This window comes from Rana temporaria, chromosome 7 (assembly GCF_905171775.1).
Source record: "Rana temporaria chromosome 7, aRanTem1.1, whole genome shotgun sequence".
Lineage (NCBI taxonomy): Eukaryota > Metazoa > Chordata > Amphibia > Anura > Ranidae > Rana > Rana temporaria.
Window position 1 is genome coordinate 181430726 of NC_053495.1, and position 19441 is coordinate 181450166.

General features: G+C 50.7%; 1 protein-coding gene across 3 annotated transcripts in view; it reads left to right on the plus strand.

Moving 5' to 3' along the window:
* Nucleotides 1–236: 236 nt before the first annotated feature.
* Nucleotides 237–19441, plus strand: part of LOC120945970 (SSX family member 2 interacting protein) — a 63996-nt gene continuing 44791 nt past the window's right edge. Inside the window, exon 1 of one of the 3 annotated variants that reach the window (XM_040360577.1) lies at nt 237–426. The gene's annotated coding sequence lies outside the window, so the exon portion shown is untranslated. Of the gene's footprint in view, nt 427–7679; nt 7777–19441 lie in introns of those variants that run through there. The other 2 variants (XM_040360575.1, XM_040360576.1) reach the window with 2 other exon arrangements.

A 19441-nucleotide genomic window follows, 5' to 3' on the forward strand; every position in this document is an offset into this window, starting at 1 on the left:
GGTGTCATCAGTGGAGGGATTAGTGCCCCATTATGTGTGGGAATAGCGCCTCTTTCCCTCGGCCAGCAACGTCCCGCATCCCTCCGCTCCACACATGACAGTCGCCGCTGACACCCAGCCCCGCCCCTCCTCCGCACAGGTAATGGACATTCATCAGAACACGTGGGCGGGGCCACACAGCAGGTGATCGCCGTGTAACATTCCCGGCGTTCTCCGCGCCAAGGAACAGGTGCCAGTTTCTCCGCCCCTCCGCTCCCTGGTTGCTTGGTGATAGCCTCTATCTCCGCCCCTCCGCTCTCCCGTTGCCTAGTTACCGCTCAGGCCTTCGGGCCGGCAGTTTAGTGGCCCAAGACTATAAACCTCCGGAGGCCGAGCAGCCCCGGGCCGCCCGTATTCTTCACAGCCCGGGGGAGAGCGGGAACTCAGGTACCGGCCTCTGTGGGGGAGGGTAATGGGGGGTACTGAGGAACTACAGGTCCCAGCGTGCCGCGGTCAGGTCCTGGCTGGGTGCGGGGACTATTCTACAGCTCGGGTCCGGGATTATAGAGAGGCTGAGCACATGTCCGCCCCGCCTGACTTCCACAACACTCCCCGGTGTGGCTCCTCCTGTGATGTGTGACTGCAGAGCTCCATAAGAGGGTCCCTGGGCAGATTTTCTTGTGCACCATTGAGGACATTCCCCTTCATTTCCTGTCCCAGAGACACAACAGGAAGTGAGAAGAAATCTCCCAAAGTGAGGTCAGTGCTCTTCTTGGACAGGTGTCCCCATTGATGGATTTCCCCTCACCTCCTGTTCTGGTGACCACTAGGGATGAGTCAGACTCTGCCTGAGCAATACCACAGGGGAGCTGTCAGTCATCAGCCAATCACAGGCAGCAGAGGTGCCTCGTTGGCTTTGGGGTAGTTCAGGTGAAATCAAACTCCTCACCTGTATTGCCAACCCCCTGTGACAGCTTCTCTAACCCCCCCCCCCCCCCCCCCATAACAGCAGGTGAGGATTGCTATCCCCTTTCCCCTTGTGACAGCAGCTGGGGGGTCCCTCTTCCCTGCAGCCACTGCTTCACCCCCCCCCCACACCATGTGACAGCAGCTGGGGGTCCCTCTTCCCTGCAGCCACTGCTTCACCCCCCCCACACCACGTGACAGCAGCTGGGGGTCCCTCTTCCCTGCAGCCACTGCTTCACCCCCACCACACCACGTGACAGCAGCTGGGGGTCCCTCTTCCCTGCAGACACTGCTTCACCCCCCCCACACCACGTGACAGCAGCTGGGGGTCCCTCTTCCCTGCAGACACTGCTTCACCACCCCCCCCCCCACACCACGTGACAGCAGCTGGGGGTCCCTCTTCCCTGCAGCCACTGCTTCACCCCCACCACACCACGTGACAGCAGCTGGGGGTCCCTCTTCCCTGCAGACACTGCTTCACCACCCCCCCCCCACACCACGTGACAGCAGCTGGGGGTCCCTCTTCCCTGCAGACACTGCTTCACCACCCCCCCCCCCCCCCACGTGACCGCATGTGGGGGTCCCTCTTCCCTGCAGACACTGCTTCACCACCCCCCCCCCCCCACCACGTGACAGCAGCTGGGGGTCCCTCTTCCCTGCAGACACTGCTTCACCACCCCCCCACACCACGTGTAAGCAGGTGGGGGTCCCTCTTCCCTGCAGACACTGCTTCACCATCCCCCCACACCACGTGACAGCAGGTGGGGGTCCCTCTTCCCTGCAGACACTGCTTCACCACCCCCCCACACCACGTGACAGCAGGTGGGGGTCCCTCTTCCCTGCAGACACTGCTTCACCACCCCCCACACCACGTGACAGCAGCTGGGGTCCCTCTTCCCTGCAGACACTGCTTCACCCCCCCACACCACGTGACAGCAGGTGGGGGTCCCTCTTCCCTGCAGCCACTGCTTCACCCCCCCCACACCACGTGACAGCAGGTGGGGGGTCCCTCTTCCCTGCAGACACTGCTTCACCACCCCCCCCCCCCACACCACGTGACAGCAGCTGGGGGTCCCTCTTCCCTGCAGACACTGCTTCACCACCCACCCCCCACACCACGTGACAGCAGCTGGGGGTCCCTCTTCCCTGCAGACACTGCTTCACCCCCCCCACACCACGTGACAGCAGGTGGGGGTCCCTCTTCCCTGCAGACACTGCTTCACCACCCCCCACACCACGTGACAGCAGCTGGGGGTCCCTCTTCCCTGCAGACACTGCTTTAACTCCCCTCACCCTGGGACAGCAGATGAGGGTTGCTATCCCCTGCAGCTGCTTTGCTGCGCTTACCCCCTCGTGACAGCAGCTGGGGGTTCCTCTCCCCTGCAGACACTGCTTCACCACCCCCCACATCACGTGACAACAGGTGAGGGTTGCTATCCCCTGCAGCTGCTGCGCTGCACTTCTCCCCTTGTGACAGCAGGTGGGGGTACCTTTTCCTTGCAGCCACTGCTTTATTCCCCCCCTCACCCCGTGACAGCAGATAAGGGGTGCTATCCCCTGCAGCTACTGTTGCCACCCCCCCCCCCCCCCCCCCCCCCGTGACGGCTTTAGCCAAATACTAACCACGAGTGATAGAAATGGTTTTGTGTTCTCATTCATATTCTCTGAAAAATGGCCAAGAAATCATAAATTCTGCCAGGGTATGTAAACTTATGAGCACAACTGTCTCTTCTCCAGGGAGAAAACGTTTCATGTTTGTAGCTCATCACTGAGGACCTCCAAACCCCTCATTAGATTGTTAGCCCTTCTCTGGAGTCGCTCCAGTTCCAGCTCATCGTTTCTGAGGACTGGTGACCAGAACTCAACAGACGAAGCAGATCTTTATAAAGTGGCGCAAATCTCTGGAGTAGAGAACATTTTTAACCACTTAACCCCCGGACCATATTGCTGGTCAAAGACCAGAGCACTGTTTGCGATTCGGCACTGCGTAGATTTAACTGACAATTGCGCGGTCATGCCACGTGGCTCCCAAACAAAATTGGCGTCCTTTTTTCCCCACAAATGGAGCTTTCTTTTGATGGTATTTTATCACCTCTGCGGTTTTTAGTTTTTGCGCTATAAACAAAAGTAGAGCGACAATTTTGAAAATAAATAATACTTTTTTGCTATAATAAATATCCCCCAAAAATATATAAAACATTTTTTTTTTCCTCAGTTTAGGCCGATACGTATTCTTCTACATATTTTCCGTACAAAAAAATCGCAATAAGCGTTTATTGATTGGTTTGCGCAAAAGTTATAGCGTTTACAAAATAGGGGATAGTTTTATGGCATTTTTATTAATATTTTTTTTTACTAGTAATGGTGGCGATCAGCTTTTTTTTTTTTTTTTTCATTTTTTTTTCAGGGACGAGCAGGGGGCGCGTAGAGAGCCGACGTATAGCTACGTGCTCTCGCGCAGGGGAGCCGACCTGCCGCCGTATAACTGCGGCGGCTGGTCAGCAAGTAGTTAATGGCCACTAATATTCTGCTGACCTTGCATGTTGCTGATTCTCTCATCTACTAGCACCCCCAGATCCTTTTTCATCCACAATTCCCAGAGAGGTGCCCCCCCCCCCCAGCTACCTTATGTACTGTGTGCAAGGGTCTGGATGTGTGTGTGTATAGGTATAGATATAGATATATATAGAATTTTTTTAAAACTTTAGTTACACTTTAGGAAAGTCAAAATAGTCCGTGATGATCCGCCCCGTGAACCTCCGCTTGCTCAGCGGGGATCGACCTGTGCAGGGACCGCCCTGTCAGATCTCCGCTCTCCCCTATGGTGGGATCGTGTGAACACGGACTGTCCTTGTTCATCCGATCAAATCCGTAGACAGATGGAAACATAGGGTTTTCCTCCTTCTGCAGAATCGGAGGATTGCGGACCCAGATGAGATGTTTATCTGCTGACACCCGCAATCTCATAGGGACCGATGTATGTCCCTTTTTCATCCGTAAAAGGATGGATAAAAAAAGCGGACATACATTACGTCCGTGTGAAAGGGGCCTAAGAGGTTTGCGTCTCTTTACTACAGGGTGAAAAAAGGTGACATCTTCACTTCAACAAATTGTAGTTTTGCTGAGACGGCAAGATTCAGTCTCTGACCTTTTATCAGTCCCGGGGTGTCTGCCTTTGATCAGTCCAGTCCCGGGATATGACACTTGATTGTAGTTGTACCCCCCTCCCTCCCCCACCCCAAATGCTGACCCTTTTGACAAGACACATTGCTGGCTGAAGTGACAGCTGTATTCCTCAATTCCCCGGTGTTTATACAGCTGATGTCAAGAAGGGAAAAAATAGAAGGGCTATTTTAGGACTTTGTAGGCACAGTAACAGACCATATTTTATAGAAAAATATACAAATTTATTGAAATAATTTACATAAAATTCAATTCTCAAGAACCTTGGTATAGCATCATACTTGGACAAACCTCAAAAAGCATTAACAAAGCTAATGGAAAAAACATATTGGATACGCTTCCAGGGAGATTGATATAATCTTGGCAGAAATGTCCTGGAGGTAGGGTTCAACACTTGCAGTAGTATGTATTCAATTGGAAGATAAAGGGGCTTGACATGTTTGGCGTGTAGCTACGCTTCTTCAAAAGCCTTGTTAAGTGAGCTATGCAGAGGAAAAATAATTTTTGGAAAGAACAATTCTAATCAAAATATACACTAAAAGGTATTCACTATATACATGCAGACCAACAATGAACCCTCAATAAAAGGGGAGAAATACTAGCCAGGGGCCACCAAATCCAGAAACGGCCACAATGGGGCCATACTGAGCACTATGGGGGCGTGAAAAATATAACAAAAAATAATATATGTGTTCTCGGGCTTCACGCTGTGGTGGCGCATGCGCAGTAGATCTAGCCGCCAGTCCGGATGACGTCATACCAACCGCGACGGCTTGTTATGACCGGTCGGGACGTGATTATTTCAACACGCCGTTTCATAGCGTGCAGATGCAGCAGCCTTCAGGTTGGGATTCCATCCTACCGGTCTCCAGGTCCACGCCCTGAGTGTTGTTTCAGGTCAGCTTTGTTTAAAGCGGAGTTTCACCCAAAAATGGAACTTCCACTTAATCCACTCCTCGCCCCCTTACATGCCACATTTGGCATGTAATTTTTTTTTTGGGGGGGGGGGGAGTGGGGGCTTCAGGAGGAGTGGGACTTCCTGTCCCACTTCCTCCGTCCGTCGAGGGGCTGGTAAGGCGAATATCTTAATCGCCTTACTGCAGCCCCTCCCTATAGGCGATTTGCCTGTCCAATCGGACGGCGCTCGCGCATGCGCAGTGACGCTCGCGCATGCGCAGTGGGTGCCTGGCCGTGAAGCCGAAAGCTGACATGGCCGGGTGCCCACACTTGGAATGAAGACGCCGGCCAGAGAGGAGGGGAGATGAGTGGAGCCCCGGCCGGCGCGTCGCTGGAACCGCGGATCAGGTAAGTGTCTGTTTATTAAAAGCCAGCAGCTGCTGACTTTAATAAACATAAAAAAAGTCTGGAACTCCCCTTTAAGTCTATTTAACGTTGACTGTTACTGCTTTTGTACTGGTGGTCTTTACTTATTTTTGGCTATTTACATGATCCTCTAGCAATACCCTATTGTAAAGAGAATTATGATTTGTGAATACGTATGTTTGTTATGCATATGGTGTCTAAGCAGTGCTTTAAAGCGGAAGTAAACCCTCTCGTCCAAAAAAAAAAAGACAACCTGCAAGACAAAGGCATAATCGGCTATTATGCATAGCATCATTTATGAATTGCTTACCTGAGATCGAAGCCCCCCGCAGCAGCCCTCGTTCGCCTCCTCCGACGCTGCCATGTCTCGCCGGTGCAGCGGTGATGTCACTCCCAAGCATGCGGGCGGGAGCTGCGCCTAACGGCACGTTCACTGCGCTTGTGCCCGAAGCGCCGTAGACATCGGTGCCGCTATGTTTTGCAAATATCTCCTAAACCTTTTAGGTTTGGGAGATATTTATTGCATCTACAGGTAAGCCTTAAATCTAGGCTTACCTGTAGGTAAAAGTGGTTGTAAAGGGTTTACAATCACCTAGAGGCCTGGTTCACACTGGTACGATTTGAGATGTGATTTGAGATGTCAAATCGCATCTCAAATCAGCAGCAATTGTCGGCAATGGCACCGTCCTAATCTGTGCGACGCCGCATCTGCGGCGCTGCACTGATTTCAAAAAGTAGTTTCTGTACTACTTTTTGCGATTTCGGGCCGTGATTTACATTGACATGTGTGCAGAAACCTGCACAGATGTCTCTGAAATCGCGGCTGAAAATGGGGACTGCCAGCGGGAGTGAAATCGCACGGCTTCACTCCCGCAGCCCAGTGTGAACCTGGGCTAAGAGATGAGCTTCTGAAAAATGAAAAAAGGACACACGGGGATAGAGGAAAGTGCTGCTCACCCCTAAATTGATAATGAAAAAGGAAGAGCTCCCCAGCGGGGTTTTTAGGCAGCAAGGATTGTATGTAAGTAATTACAGAAACATACCAGTTTGTTATAAAAAAGTAGAAAAAGTATTTTAATAGAAAAAAATATATTTTGTAAAACAATGAGCTCTGGTACAGTTTACACTGAGAACATATACATGTGAAAGGCTAGCACCAAAATTACATGACATTGATCAACATGATTGGCTGATCTTCAAGTCAAATTGTTTCTGACGCGTTTCGACCCCTACATATGGGTCTTCTTCGGAGGAAAAGGTATATGATGCAAACTATAACAAAAAGATAAGTATATAATAGTAAAGTACATAATACACAGTACAATTAGGAAAAACCTGATAATTTTAAGTATATAGTTACCAACTCACAAGTTGTATTTCTCAGTTCTATTTGGACCAGAGTGAGGTTAGAATCCTGAGGATCCCTTGTTTGTCTCCATACGGGTGGCCGATGCCCCCAAAAGGTCCTCAAGCGATGTCCCACATAAAATGGCCTACAGGAGCCCACAGTATAGCCGGGAAGGATCCAAGCTCCAGCCAGGGAGTGTGGGCCGGACAGGTGGATGGGGAGCCCAGCAAAACAATTGCCTATATGGTGCCTATTTGGGGATTCAGATATAAAATGGTTTAAATACCAAACCATATGTATTTAATGGTTACTAATTTATGTAAGCAAATGGCGCTAGACATGCACACAAGGCCCATTATAAATATATGTATATCGTAATAATAGTTATTTCCGTAAAATTAAATTGAATATATACATGAAAAGAGATGAGCTTCTTACCACCTAAGATTGATTTAAAAATCGGACAACAATTGTCCGATGGAGCGTACAAACGGTCAGATTTTTCGACAAAAGCCTGTCATCACACAATTCCCGTCAGAAAATCAGATCGTGTGTACGGGCTTTAAACTTTAATGGGAGCCCATGAAAGTAGACCAGTACTGCTGTGGAGTCGCACTGCTGCAGCCCAATACGTATTTTCTTATTGCACTGAAAATAAACGATCCAGCATGACAATCTCATAATGCATTTAGCAGGTGAGAAAACAAGGAGCCTGGGACGGCAAGAGAAAAATATAAAGAGTGTAACAGGTGGAGGAGATTTTAACTTGCAGGTGAATGGAAAGAGCCGTCGCCCTCGTATAATGCAAGCCTCAGTGACTAGGAAGGGTTTTTGTTGCTGACCTTTAGCATAAGGAGGGGACTGTACATGGGCTGGGCTCAGTGTAAGCTCCTTATCTCCCAGTACAGGGTGTTAGGTGCTGGGGGAGATAGGCTGCACACTGCTCCTGTCATTGACGTCTGCTCATTTACACAATAGTAAGTCACCTTATTTCAATTTATTGTTGTATTTGTATACTGTGTATTGGATCCATGAGACTGTCATAGTTGTGAGACTTTGATTTATAGGAGGGTGTGGTCTATTTAAGTTTCAAGTCTGCTTTGCAACGTTCTTGAAGGCCACGTCATTCATTGATTGGTACTTGATAAAGTTTGACAGGTTAGTATGATGTACAATGGTTTGAGCCTGCCAACGGCATCCTTTGTTTTTAGTGTTGGAACATTTAAAGCGGACATTTGCTGAAAAAAAATATTAAAAGCCAGCAGCTACAAATACTGCAGCTGCTGACTTTTAATATTGGGACACTTACCTGTCCTGGAGTCCAGCACCGTCCGCAGCAGAGGACGAGAGATCGCTCAACACTCTGCTGCCCCCCCCCCCCCCGCCATCCTCGGTGAGGGAACCAGGAAGTGAAGCTCTCCAGCTTCACTGCCCGGTTCCCTACGGCGCATGCGCGACTCGCGCTACGCCTGCCGATTGGATCCTGCTGTGTACTTGGAGCCGAGTGTTCCCAGAACACAATGGGGGGGGGGGGGGGCAGGACGGGAGGTTATGTCATGCCCGCAGTCTGCCCGAGACTGGGTGGCCGGAAGTGGGTGCAAATACCTGTCTTTAGACAGATATCTGCACCCCCCTCCCCCTGAAAGGTGTCAATTGTGACACCGGAGGGGGGGAGGGTTCCGATCAGCGGGAGTTCCACTTTAGGGTGGAGCTCCGCTTTAAGTATTAGCTGCAGAGTTATTGGCTATACATGATTTTTTTTTCCTTGTCACTGAATCAGTTGTTGTTAAAGATTTAACCAAGTGATCCTTTGTGCTCTATGCCATAATCCACTAAATAACTACAGTGGAACCTCGGCTTACGAGCATAATCTGTTCCAGGAGCATGCTCGTAATCCAAAGCACTCGCATATCAAAGATAATTTGTTCCGCATTGACTTCTATGGCATGCAATACCGCATGTGGCCAGAGGCGGGGGCGCCGGAGAGCCTCGTAAATACTCAGGGACAGCTCGGCTGATCTCGGAAACCCTCTGAAAGGTTCGGGAACGGAGTATTTCCAAACGACTCCGAACTGTTCCAAGTGTCACTGGCGCCCCCGCACCTCTGGCCAAATGCGGTACTGCACACCCTATTAGCTTGCATCCTGCTCCTTTTTGCGAGACAACACTTGCAAACCGAGTCGGGATTAAAAAAATAAAAAAGTTGCTCGTTATTCAAAACGCTTGTTAATGCGGAGTTCCACCCAAAAGTGGAACTTCCGCTTAATCCACTCCTCGCCCGGGTCTCCCCCCTTACATGCCAAATTTGTGCTGCTCTGCAATAGGGATTGAGAGGGTGCATTATATATATATAATTAGTGTCACTACCCCCGAAGGAGCTGCTGGATTGTTTTGGGTGGCATGTTACTTCTATTTCCTCACCGTCTAGGGCAGGGGTCTCCAAACTGCGGCCCTTTGCCAGCCTTTCTCCGCCCCTCAGGGCTTTATTCCTCCCACTGATATGAGGCACTATTCTTCCCACTGACTCCAACAAGGGGGCACTTTTTCTTCCAATGATGAGATACAATTACTCCTACTAATAGGGGCACTACTCCTTATCCTACTGATCGCAAACTATGAGGCCGTATTTATTCTCACCAATGCTGGGCCCGGGCTTTTTCTGTCCCCGCTGACCACAATCCGGCCCTCCTGAAGGCTGAAGAACAATAAACTGGCCCTTTGTTTGAAAAGTTTGGAGACCCCCGGTCTAGGGTATCAGGTGAGAGTTGAGAAAAACTTCAATGTCCACACTTTTTAGACTTCCTTTTCTTTGCTTTTATTTACCAAACGTGGTAGAAGAATAAAAGTAGTAGTTGAAGAGGTGGAAGGGTAATAGGCAATAGGTTTAGGTGTAAAACTTTTGTTTGGAAACACTCCTGCTTTCAGCAACACAGCTTTCGTCGCCACTCTAGCCAGAGAGGGTATTGCGCACCCGGATAGGCCTCTCTCACCAGTCTAGCAGCCAGGGTGTCACACGTAAACTTGGTAGAGTCTCTGCCACAGACCTTCCTAAAGATGGAGGTATATTCGGTCCGAAATCCTCTCTGCACAGGATTAAGCACCCGGATCTCTCCCAAAGACCTTCTTGTGAACTTGGAACTGACAGGCAACCATCACTCAGCCTTTCAGTTATAGTGCGTCCTTCAATGAAGTTCTAGGCCTCTCCTGAGATACCAGCCTCGTGCTCGGTGCTCTCCAAGACAGGTTCTTTATCGGGTGGCTTCCTCCCTCCTGGACAGACGGCACAGGACCACTCTACAAGTGTGACTACCGGGCCTACTTGGTAGATCACAACCCCGGACCAACGTGGTCCCAGAGCCAGGAACACTTGAACACACTTCCCCGGCCAGGAGGGCCACACACGGGGGGTGGTGGGATGACAGACCAGGATCGGCGACAACCCCTGACTAGTGACGTCTGTCTCTTAAGTACTCCTCCCCAGCATGCACAGCGAGGCGATCAACCCCCACTGATTGGCTGCTGAAGGGGAACACCCAAAACACCTTGACCTGACTGCTGCCACCCTCGGCCTGGAATGATAACACCCCAGACAACAATAGTGGTCACTCACAGTACAGCCATGACTGGAACAGAGGCCCAACTAACTCTGACCACCCTCTAAATTTAAAGCAGCGCCGGCTAGAAAATGGCAGGCTGATATATATATTCCACCCTGGGCAAATCTTTGGGACTGAAAAGACCACAGGCACAGTTAGGCTTCATTTCCATGGACGTTTTTACAGCCACTTTTTTTAGCCTTTTTTACAGCTTAAAAACGCCTGTCAATGTTGTTTTTTTATGAGCTGGAGCTCAAACCCTGCGGTAGCGTTTTTGCGCGTTTTTTAACGTCTGGCGTTTTTACAGCTCTAACGCTGGAGCTTCAGAACGCACTGGTCCTGTTTTTTTTTTTTTTGCAGCTTAAAAACGGCTCAGCCATCTACAGCTCAAAAACGTCATGGTGGGCATGAGGTCTTAGACCAGGGGTCTCAAACTCAAATTACCTGAGGGCCACAAGACAAGTTTTCATATGCCATGAGGGGCCGCATGCAAACTTTCAAACTTCAAAAACAACAGTACTGGTGTCAGCGAACACATTATTAACCCCCAGCACTGGTGTCAGCGAGCGCATTATTACCACCAGCACTGGTGTAAGTCAGGGTTTGACAAATTTGCTTGGAATCTCGGAGCCAGCTAAAAAAGTTAGGAGCCAGAAAACGCACCCCGTCCCGACGAGCTTGCGCGCAGAAGCGAACACATACGTGAGCAGCGCCCGCATATGTAAACGGTGTTCAAACCACACATGTGAGGTATCGCCGCGATTGGTAGAGTGAGAGCAATAATTCTAGCTCCTCTGTAACTTAAAACATGCAACCTGTAGATTTTTTTAAACGTCGCCTATGAAGATTTTAAAGGGTAAAAAAAGTTTGTCGGCATTCCACAAGCGGACACAATTTTGAAGCGTGACATGTTGGGTATCAATTTACTCGGCGTAACATTATCTTTCATAATATTAAAAAAAATGGGGATAACTTTACTGTTGTCTTATTTTTTAATTAAAAAAAGTGTAATTTTTTCCCAAAAAAGTGCGCTTGTAAGACCGCTGCGCAAATACGGCGAAACAGAAAGTATTGCAACGATCGCTATTTTATTCTCTAGGGTGTTAGGATAAAAAATATATATAATGTTTGGGGGTTCTAATTAGAGGGAAGAAGATGGCAGTGAAAATAGTGTAAAATGACATTAGAATTGCTGTTTAACTTGTAATGCTTAACTTGTAATACCAACGGCCACCACCAGATGGCGCCAGCTCACATCTGGTGGTAATAACTTGTAATACCAACGGCTCACCACCAGATGGGGACAGCTCAAAAAAAAAAAAAAACATTTTTTTTTTTTTTTTTTTGCACCCCTCACTTCCACCCTGCCTGGGGGCCATTTATAACTGGTCCGCGGGCCGCAAATGGCCCGCGGGCTGGTACTTTGAGACCACTGTCTTAGACTAACATGGAGAGCCGTTTTTAAGCTGCAAAAACGCTCAGAAAAGTGGCTGTAAAAACGTCCATGGAAATGAAGCCTTATAATAAAGATGGGGAGATACAAGGGCTGTTTGCCAAAAGGATGTACTGAGGTCAACCTTTGTGTGGTTACTGAACTGTCCTATGTAAGGACTAGGAAGGTACAGCCGCTGAACCACCAGGAGGTGATATTCTCTCCTGTACAGCAGAGGATGAGGAGAAGAGGATCCATATCCACAACAAGACTTTATATTTATGAAATGTATTATCCAGCGCTAACATTTCCTCTTCTGTGTATTAGTAATGTTCCCACAACGAATGATCTGTAACCAGACAGTCTGATTGTGTGCTGGGATAGCGGATTGCAGGGCTTCAGTTATGCTGAGCCATATGGAGGGATTACCGGACAAAAGCAAGTGGATTTAAGCTGCTATTTGTGGAATGACTGGTGCTGTGTCCTCTGATTCTCATCGGGATAAAGTGATGTGAATTGTTGGGCACACAATGTACTAAACACGAGATTAAAGCGGGGGTTCACCCTATGAACGCAAAAAAATTTTTTTTTTTCTTCTACCATAAAATCAGGCATTGTAGCGCGAGCTACAGTATGCCTGTCCCGATTTTTTTACCCCCGTACTCACCTTGTACTCGTACATTGAAGATACCGGGGAATGGGCGTGCCTATGGAGACGGAGGATGATTGACGGCCAGCTCTGGCGCGTCACGCTTCTCCGGAAATAGCCGAAATAGGCTTGGCTCTTCACGGCGCCTGCGCATAGCCTGTGCGCAGGCGCCGTGAAGAGCCGAGACCTACTCCGGCTGTCTTCGGGGAGAGTGACGTGCCAGGGCCGGCCGTCAATCATCCTCCCTCTCCATAGGCACGCCCATTCCCCGCGGGAGCCGAAATCGATAATGTACGATTACAAGTTGTGTCCGGGGTTAAAAAAATCGGGACAGGCATACTGTAGCTCGCGCTACAATGCCTGTCTCGATGGTAAAATCATGTGAGTGAGGGTGAACTACCGCTTTAAGCTGATGCTGTATATACTGTATCCTCCGCAGGTCTCTAGCAGTTAGGTCTTTGGCGTGTGGCTTTTGTTATCTTTTCAGGTAGATAGATCTTCATGATGAGACGGGACAAAGGACAGAAGTCTGTCACCTATTCTGCCCAGGAGGCACATGTTTTAGGATCCAGGAACATGTGCTTCTGTTGATGACAAGAGGCTTAACGTAAACCTGTCATTAAGCCCTAGCAATGTAACTTGAATTATATGGGAAGTCTTTCTTGTACAACCCATGGAAATCAAAGGCACAACATTTGTGTATACAGTGTATATCTTGTTTTTATGTGAGTGCATAACCTCTGTTATCATAAGGGGCTTGGAGAGGTGGGGTGGAGAAACTGCAGCACACTGAATGGCTGTTAAAGTTAACCCCCCTTTTCTTTTTTTCCTCATCCAAAGGGATGCAAGCCCAGCAGCTTTCCTCATTGGAGCCCTGCAGGTGCAGCAGTTGATTGATAATTATAAAACCACTTCCTTTATATCTGCTTGGCATAGAGGAACAGTGTTTTTTCTCTTTCGTTCATAGACGGACACAGCATTCTTTGACATTAGGGTTATATCCGCTTTCACTAGGAGAGTTTAGGCAGAAAAAAAGCACTTAAAGTGTTAAAACAAGCCTCAGTGCAGCTCCTCCCAGGGGGCGTGGCCCCCCCGATATAACCCACACCCTGCTCTAGCAGCCTCAGTTTTTTCCTGCCTAACCGTCAGGAGAGTCAGGCACTCTAGAGTTCCTGTACTCTGGAGATTTTTTTCTTGCGATTTTCTCGCTTTTTATTATTTTGTTCCTGCATTTTTGGAATCCTGTGATTCTTCTATCAACAGCCGACTGGGTGACAGGCTGGGTCCTCGGCCCTTGTAGTCCCCCCAGGTTCGGCCATCGAGCGTGTGCCGGCCCTCAGCTCAGCTTTGGGACGTCCACGACAGGCCCCATTGCTCCAGGGGCGGCCGGGGAACTTCGGTTCTAGGGCACACATATGACCGGTCTTTTATGGCCTTGTCACAGTGTGTCTGGCCGACAGCCATGCCGTTTTAGCGGACGTTGGATCTGTCTGGGATACCTCCAGCCGGGTAGTCGCAGGACGGGTAAGTAGTGGCCTCTTGCTCAGGTAAGTGGTCTGGCTGGAATTTTCCCCTGGGGAGGTCGACTGAGGGTTTGCCCTGCTTTCCTCTCTCCCTTTTTTCCTCTCCCTCCTTCCCAGTTTCTGGGTGATGGCCGTGAGGTGGGGGCCCCGCTTGGGGGGCTCAGTCTGACCTGGGGGCTGCTACTGCTGTGGGTGCTGTGTTTTTATGTGCCACATATGTGCGGAGGGGGTCCTGTGGGCCTGTGTACTGCGTGTGTGTCACTGGGCTTGGCTGTGTGTTTTTTTTTGAAAAAAACGCCGTTTTCGGGCGCCATTTTGCCGCTGACGGCGGTGTTATATGGCGCAGTTGTAATTGCGGCGGCCATTTTCTCGGAGCCCGCAGACATATCGGCGGCCATCTTGAACAGCTCTTGTGCCTAGGATGACGGCGCGTACGGCTCTGCATTCTTTCCTTTGAATGGCGCAGCACAGGCAGCGTTTTTGGCTCTCGGCAGCGGCGGTCTGGTCGGACGGTGAGTCCTTTGGGGGGGGTTTCCCTGTTCTCTGTGGCGGCTGAGGGGATGTCCTGTGGAGCCTGCCAGTACTAGGGGATGTTAACCCTTGGTGTCCCTATTCCTGCAGCCTCCAGGGATGCTGTGCTGGCAGTCCCTGGGGCGTTTGGGTCAGGATGGGGGTGTTGGAGGAATGTGGGAGTTATAATTCATTCCCCCCTCTGCCTCCCTCTGGGATGTTATTATTTTCTCTGACAGGGAATCAGGCCTCGCTGAGGCGTCCGGCTCTGGTTCCGTTTTTTTGTCAGTAGCTGCTGGCTGAAGTCCACTTGGACTGTGAGGATGGCCCTGTTTCAGGGTCAGCACTTGATGGTGCTGTTGTTGGGGCTGTTGACACTGCGGTGCGGGTTACCAAAGCTATGGTGGATTAGGCGGTGGTGTCAGTCCCTTTTGGGTTCCGTGCTGCCCCGCATCGCAATATGTGTTTTTTCCTTGCTTCCATGTATGGAATATGTTGTGCAAGGATTGGGTTCAGTCGCAGGGTACAAAATACTTTGCGGTCTGTCCCCCCCTCCCCCCCCCCCGCTGGGTAGCTTGTTTTGATACACGGCTGCCACGTTACCTGTGGAAGGGGCTCCCGCTTTTGGGGACCCTGCTGATGGGGGTGCTGTGGACACACGCGAAAGGTCCCCGGTTCGTAACCGGGCAGACACACCATGGTCACCCCCATATTCATAGCGGGGGGGGGCAGCGGTGAGTCCGGTTTTGGCCGGGACTCTGGTGTCTCAGACATTTCCCGGACGGGGAGCTGGAGGCGCAGAATGCGTCTGTGACCTGCGTGGTCCTGACCGACTAGTTGGTACTAGGTCAGATATTTGTCTGTGTGTCGACCCTGTATATGCTCCCCTTGCTATCCAGGGCCTCCGCCTGCGCCATGTTTTCTGCCCTGCCTTGTATGGCTGGGGGTTGGTCTGCGGACGGTCTTTTCTGTAGTCCCTGGTGGTATTGCCCTGTGGGGGTGTACGCAGGGGTGTCTCTGATTGTCATCATAAAAGATGCCACGGGCGGTGTGAGCACTCTGCTCCCGCCATCTGACCAAAGGCTGGGTGCCTCACTGTAGGCAAGGGCCCTCATTTACTATTCCCCATGCGGTTTTGTTTTCGCCCGCCAAGTGCGGCAGGAAAACATTTTCAGGGAGCTAGGACGTCCACTGAGGACACAGGCGCCCCTGGTGCCGCAAGCCCAGCAAGCCTGCTTCCGTTTGGAGGTTTGCCTCCACTCACATCTGGGGTGGGGGGCTGGCTCTGCGAATTCGCGGCTCGATTGAGGTCTCTCCTCTCTGACCGTTGGGGTTGCGGAGTAGTTTCATCTGGGTACGAGATTGGTTTTCTCTCTTGTCTACCAGACAGGTTTTTTTCCCTCCATCCTCTGGCTCGCTGGGTGGCTCTGTCAGGGGCTGTCCAGGATCTTCTGGTCAGGGGAGTGATTGTGCCAGTTCCCTCGTGGAACAGGCTCGGGGTTTTTTTCTCCAATCTGTTTTTGTAGTCCCCCAAGGAGGACGGGGTCCGTCCAATCCTGGGCCTCAGGCCCTTGTTTGTTTTTTGTCAAAGTGCAAAATTTCAGGATGGGGTTTTTTTTTTTCTGGCGTCTTTGGATGTCATGAACGCATACCTGCATGTTCCCATATGCTCAAAGCACCAGATATTCTGGGCTTTGCGGTCAGGGAGGACCGTTTTCATTTTGTGGCCCTCCCGCTCGGCTTGGTGTCGTCACCACAGGTTTTCACCGAGGTGCTCATCCCGATACTGGCCCGGCTGTGGCAGCGGGGGTTTGTTATTGTGGGATGTCTGTACGAAATTCTCCCACACGCTTCTTCGAGCTCTGAATTAGTAGAGCCGTGTCTGTCACATGTCAGACTCTCCAAGAGTTTGGCTGACTTCTGTTTTGTCCAGAAGTCAGTGTTGGTCCCGTCTCAGGGACTGGAATTCCTGGGACTAGTCCTGGATTCCGCCGGGGCGGGAGTTTTTTTCTCCTAACGGAAAGGATTCAGACTCTGCAATCTGCTGAGCAGCAGTTGTCGACCTAGTGGTGGTCATCTCTGCGATTCTGCATGAGGGTTCTGGGTCTGACGGTGGCCTCTTTCGAGGCGGTTCCGTATGCCCAATTCCACACCAGGGTGCTACAGAGGGAACTGCTGTCAGACAAGCTTCCGTCATCTCTGGATTACCAGGTTCAGTTGTGTCAACTGGTCCCTGGTGTGGTGGCTGACGTTTCCGGTGCTTCGGGCCGGGAAGTCGTTTTCTGCCATGTCACTGGACAGTGGTCGCGGCGGAGGCCAGCCTCTCCGGTTGGGGAGGGGTTTTTGGGACCCCAGTCAGCCCTGGGGCGCTGGACTCCGGTGGAGTCCCCACCTACCAAGCGGTGTTCTGGATCAAGCTTTGCCTTGCCTGGTGGTCCCTGGATCTACAGGGCCGACCATTCGGGACCCTGTCCGACAACGCTGTGGCGTATGTCGACCATCAGGGAGGCACACAGAGTTCTGTTGCAGCGACGAGGTCGCGCACATCCTTCGGTGGGCCGCAAGGTCCGTTTCCGGCTCTATCGGCCGTGTACATTCCGGGAGTACAGAATTGGCGAGCCGACTCCTAAGTCGGACTACATTAGACCAAGGAGAGTGGTCTCTCCACCCATAGGGGTTTTCAGTGTCTGTGCCGAAAGTGGGGCACTCCAGGCGTGGACCTGCTAGTGTCCCGCCTCAACCGGAAGGTGCCATGTTTTGGCCTGGTCAAGGGACCCGTGGGCTGACGCGTCAGGCGCGTTGGTGGCTCCTTGGGGTCACTGTCGCCTACTTTAAACCTTCCCTCCTCGGTAGCTTCTTCCTCGCCTGCTGCGCAGAGTGGAAGCCGATGGAATTCTGTCAATCCTGATTGCCCCAGATTGGCCGCGTCGTTCCTGGTACGCGGACCTGGTGCGTCTGGTGGCAGACGCCCCCTAGCGTCTTCCCCTGGGGGTTGATCTTCTGTTACAGGGTCCGATTTTCCACCCTGTTTTTACAGCCACTGGCTTAGCGGCGTGGCTGTTGGGAGCCTGGGGCTGAAGGTCCGAGGCCTATTGGGCTCGGTGGTCTCTACCGGGCTGCCTGCACGGAAGTCTACCTCACGTAGGATTTTACATCCTATGTGGAGGGCCTGCATCTCTGTGCGTGAGGAGATGAAATGGCACTCTCGTACATACGTGGTGTCCAGGATTCTGCTGTTTTTTTTTTTTACAGCTGGGAGTGGATCAGGCTCTCGCCTTCAGTACAGTTAGGAGTCAGTTTTTCTGCTCCGGCGGTTACTTTCATTGCGCCTTGGCGTCGCACTCCTTGGTGCGTACGTCTGGTCTGGGGGTCTGGCATGTGGCCCCTCCACTACCCCCATGGGGCTTGAATTTAGTCCTTTCGGTTCTTCTGGATGCTCCCTTTGTGGACATTCGGGAGATTTTTTTGTTGACTGTCACAAAAAGGGAGCAGGTTTAGCTCAGCGCTAGAGTACCTGCCCTTCATGCATTTGTCTCTGGGTTCAAGCCCAGGAAGGTCTGCGTTGTCACCTGGCCATGGTTCAGTGTGGGCATCTCCACTGTAATTTTTCTGGTAGCAAATTACCGCGATCAGACGAGTGTCTGTCTGTTCTGGCAGCCTTGTCTTGCAAGGCTCCCTACTGGGTCATCCATGAGGATGAGATGGTGCTGCGGCCGCAGCCGTCTTTTCTCCCCAAGGTCGTTTTCGGCTTTTCACGTTGATGTGGACATTGTTCTTACATCCTTATGTCCTCGGCCGAAAGGCAAGGAGGCGGCCTCTTTACATCCTCTGTATGTGATTCGGGCCCTACGAGTGTACTTATCTGCTATGATTCCGTTCCGGAAGTCGGACTCACTGTTCGTGTCGCTGGCTGGTCCTACAAGGGGGCCTGGTAGTCTCGTCGGCCACCTTTTCTGGGTGGATCCGATGGTTTGTGCTTCAGGCCTATGCCCTGAAGGGGCTGGCGCCTCCCTTTTGGGTTACGGCGCATTCGACCAGGGCGATCGGAGCCTCTTGGGTTTTTTCTGGCATCATGCCTCTGTGTTACAGGGGTATATGGCAGCGACCTGGTCGTTGATCCACACTTTTTCAAGGTCTTACGAGGTGGATGTGTGTGCATCTTCTGATGCCTCCTTTGGCCGCAGATGTTACAGGCGGCGTTTTATGCTAGGAGTTTCTCCGTTGAGTAACTCCGGTTTCGTTTGGGATGTAACCTGTTTTGCTGTGTTATTTTCCCACCCCTCTAATTTTTTTGACACTGCTTGGGGACGTCCCTAATGTCAAAGAATGCTGTGTCCGTCTATGAACGAAAGAGAAAATAGGATTTTTGTACTCACCGTAAAATCCATTTCTCTGAGTTCATAGACGGACACAGCACCCACCCCTCCTTTGTTTGTACTGCTTGTTACGAACTGAGGCTGCTAGAGCAGGGTGTGGGTTATATCGGGGGGGGGGGGGGCCCCCCCCCTGGGAGGAGCTGCACTGAGGCTTGTTTTAACACTTTAAGTGCTTTTTTTCTGCCTAAACTCTCCTAGTGAAAGCGGATATAACCCTAATGTCAAAGAATGCTGTGTCCGTCTATGAACTCAGAGAAATGGATTTTACGGTGAGTACAAAAATCCTATTTTTCCCCTCAGAATTACAAAAAGTAGGAATCTGCTAAAGTTTGTCAAAATCCCTGCAATGTACATGGTTTACCTAGATGGGAATGTTTGGGTTTTCAACAAAAGTTGCGTGTTTAAGTGATGTATTCAGCTCAAGTCGGAGCTCTGATATGCCCCCTTTGAGTTGATAAGTATAAACCGGATTTTACATAGTTGGGTTGAAAAGACACAAGTCCATCTAGTTCAACCAATAAAACTGGTGTGTGTGTTGTTGTGTTTTTTTTTTTTT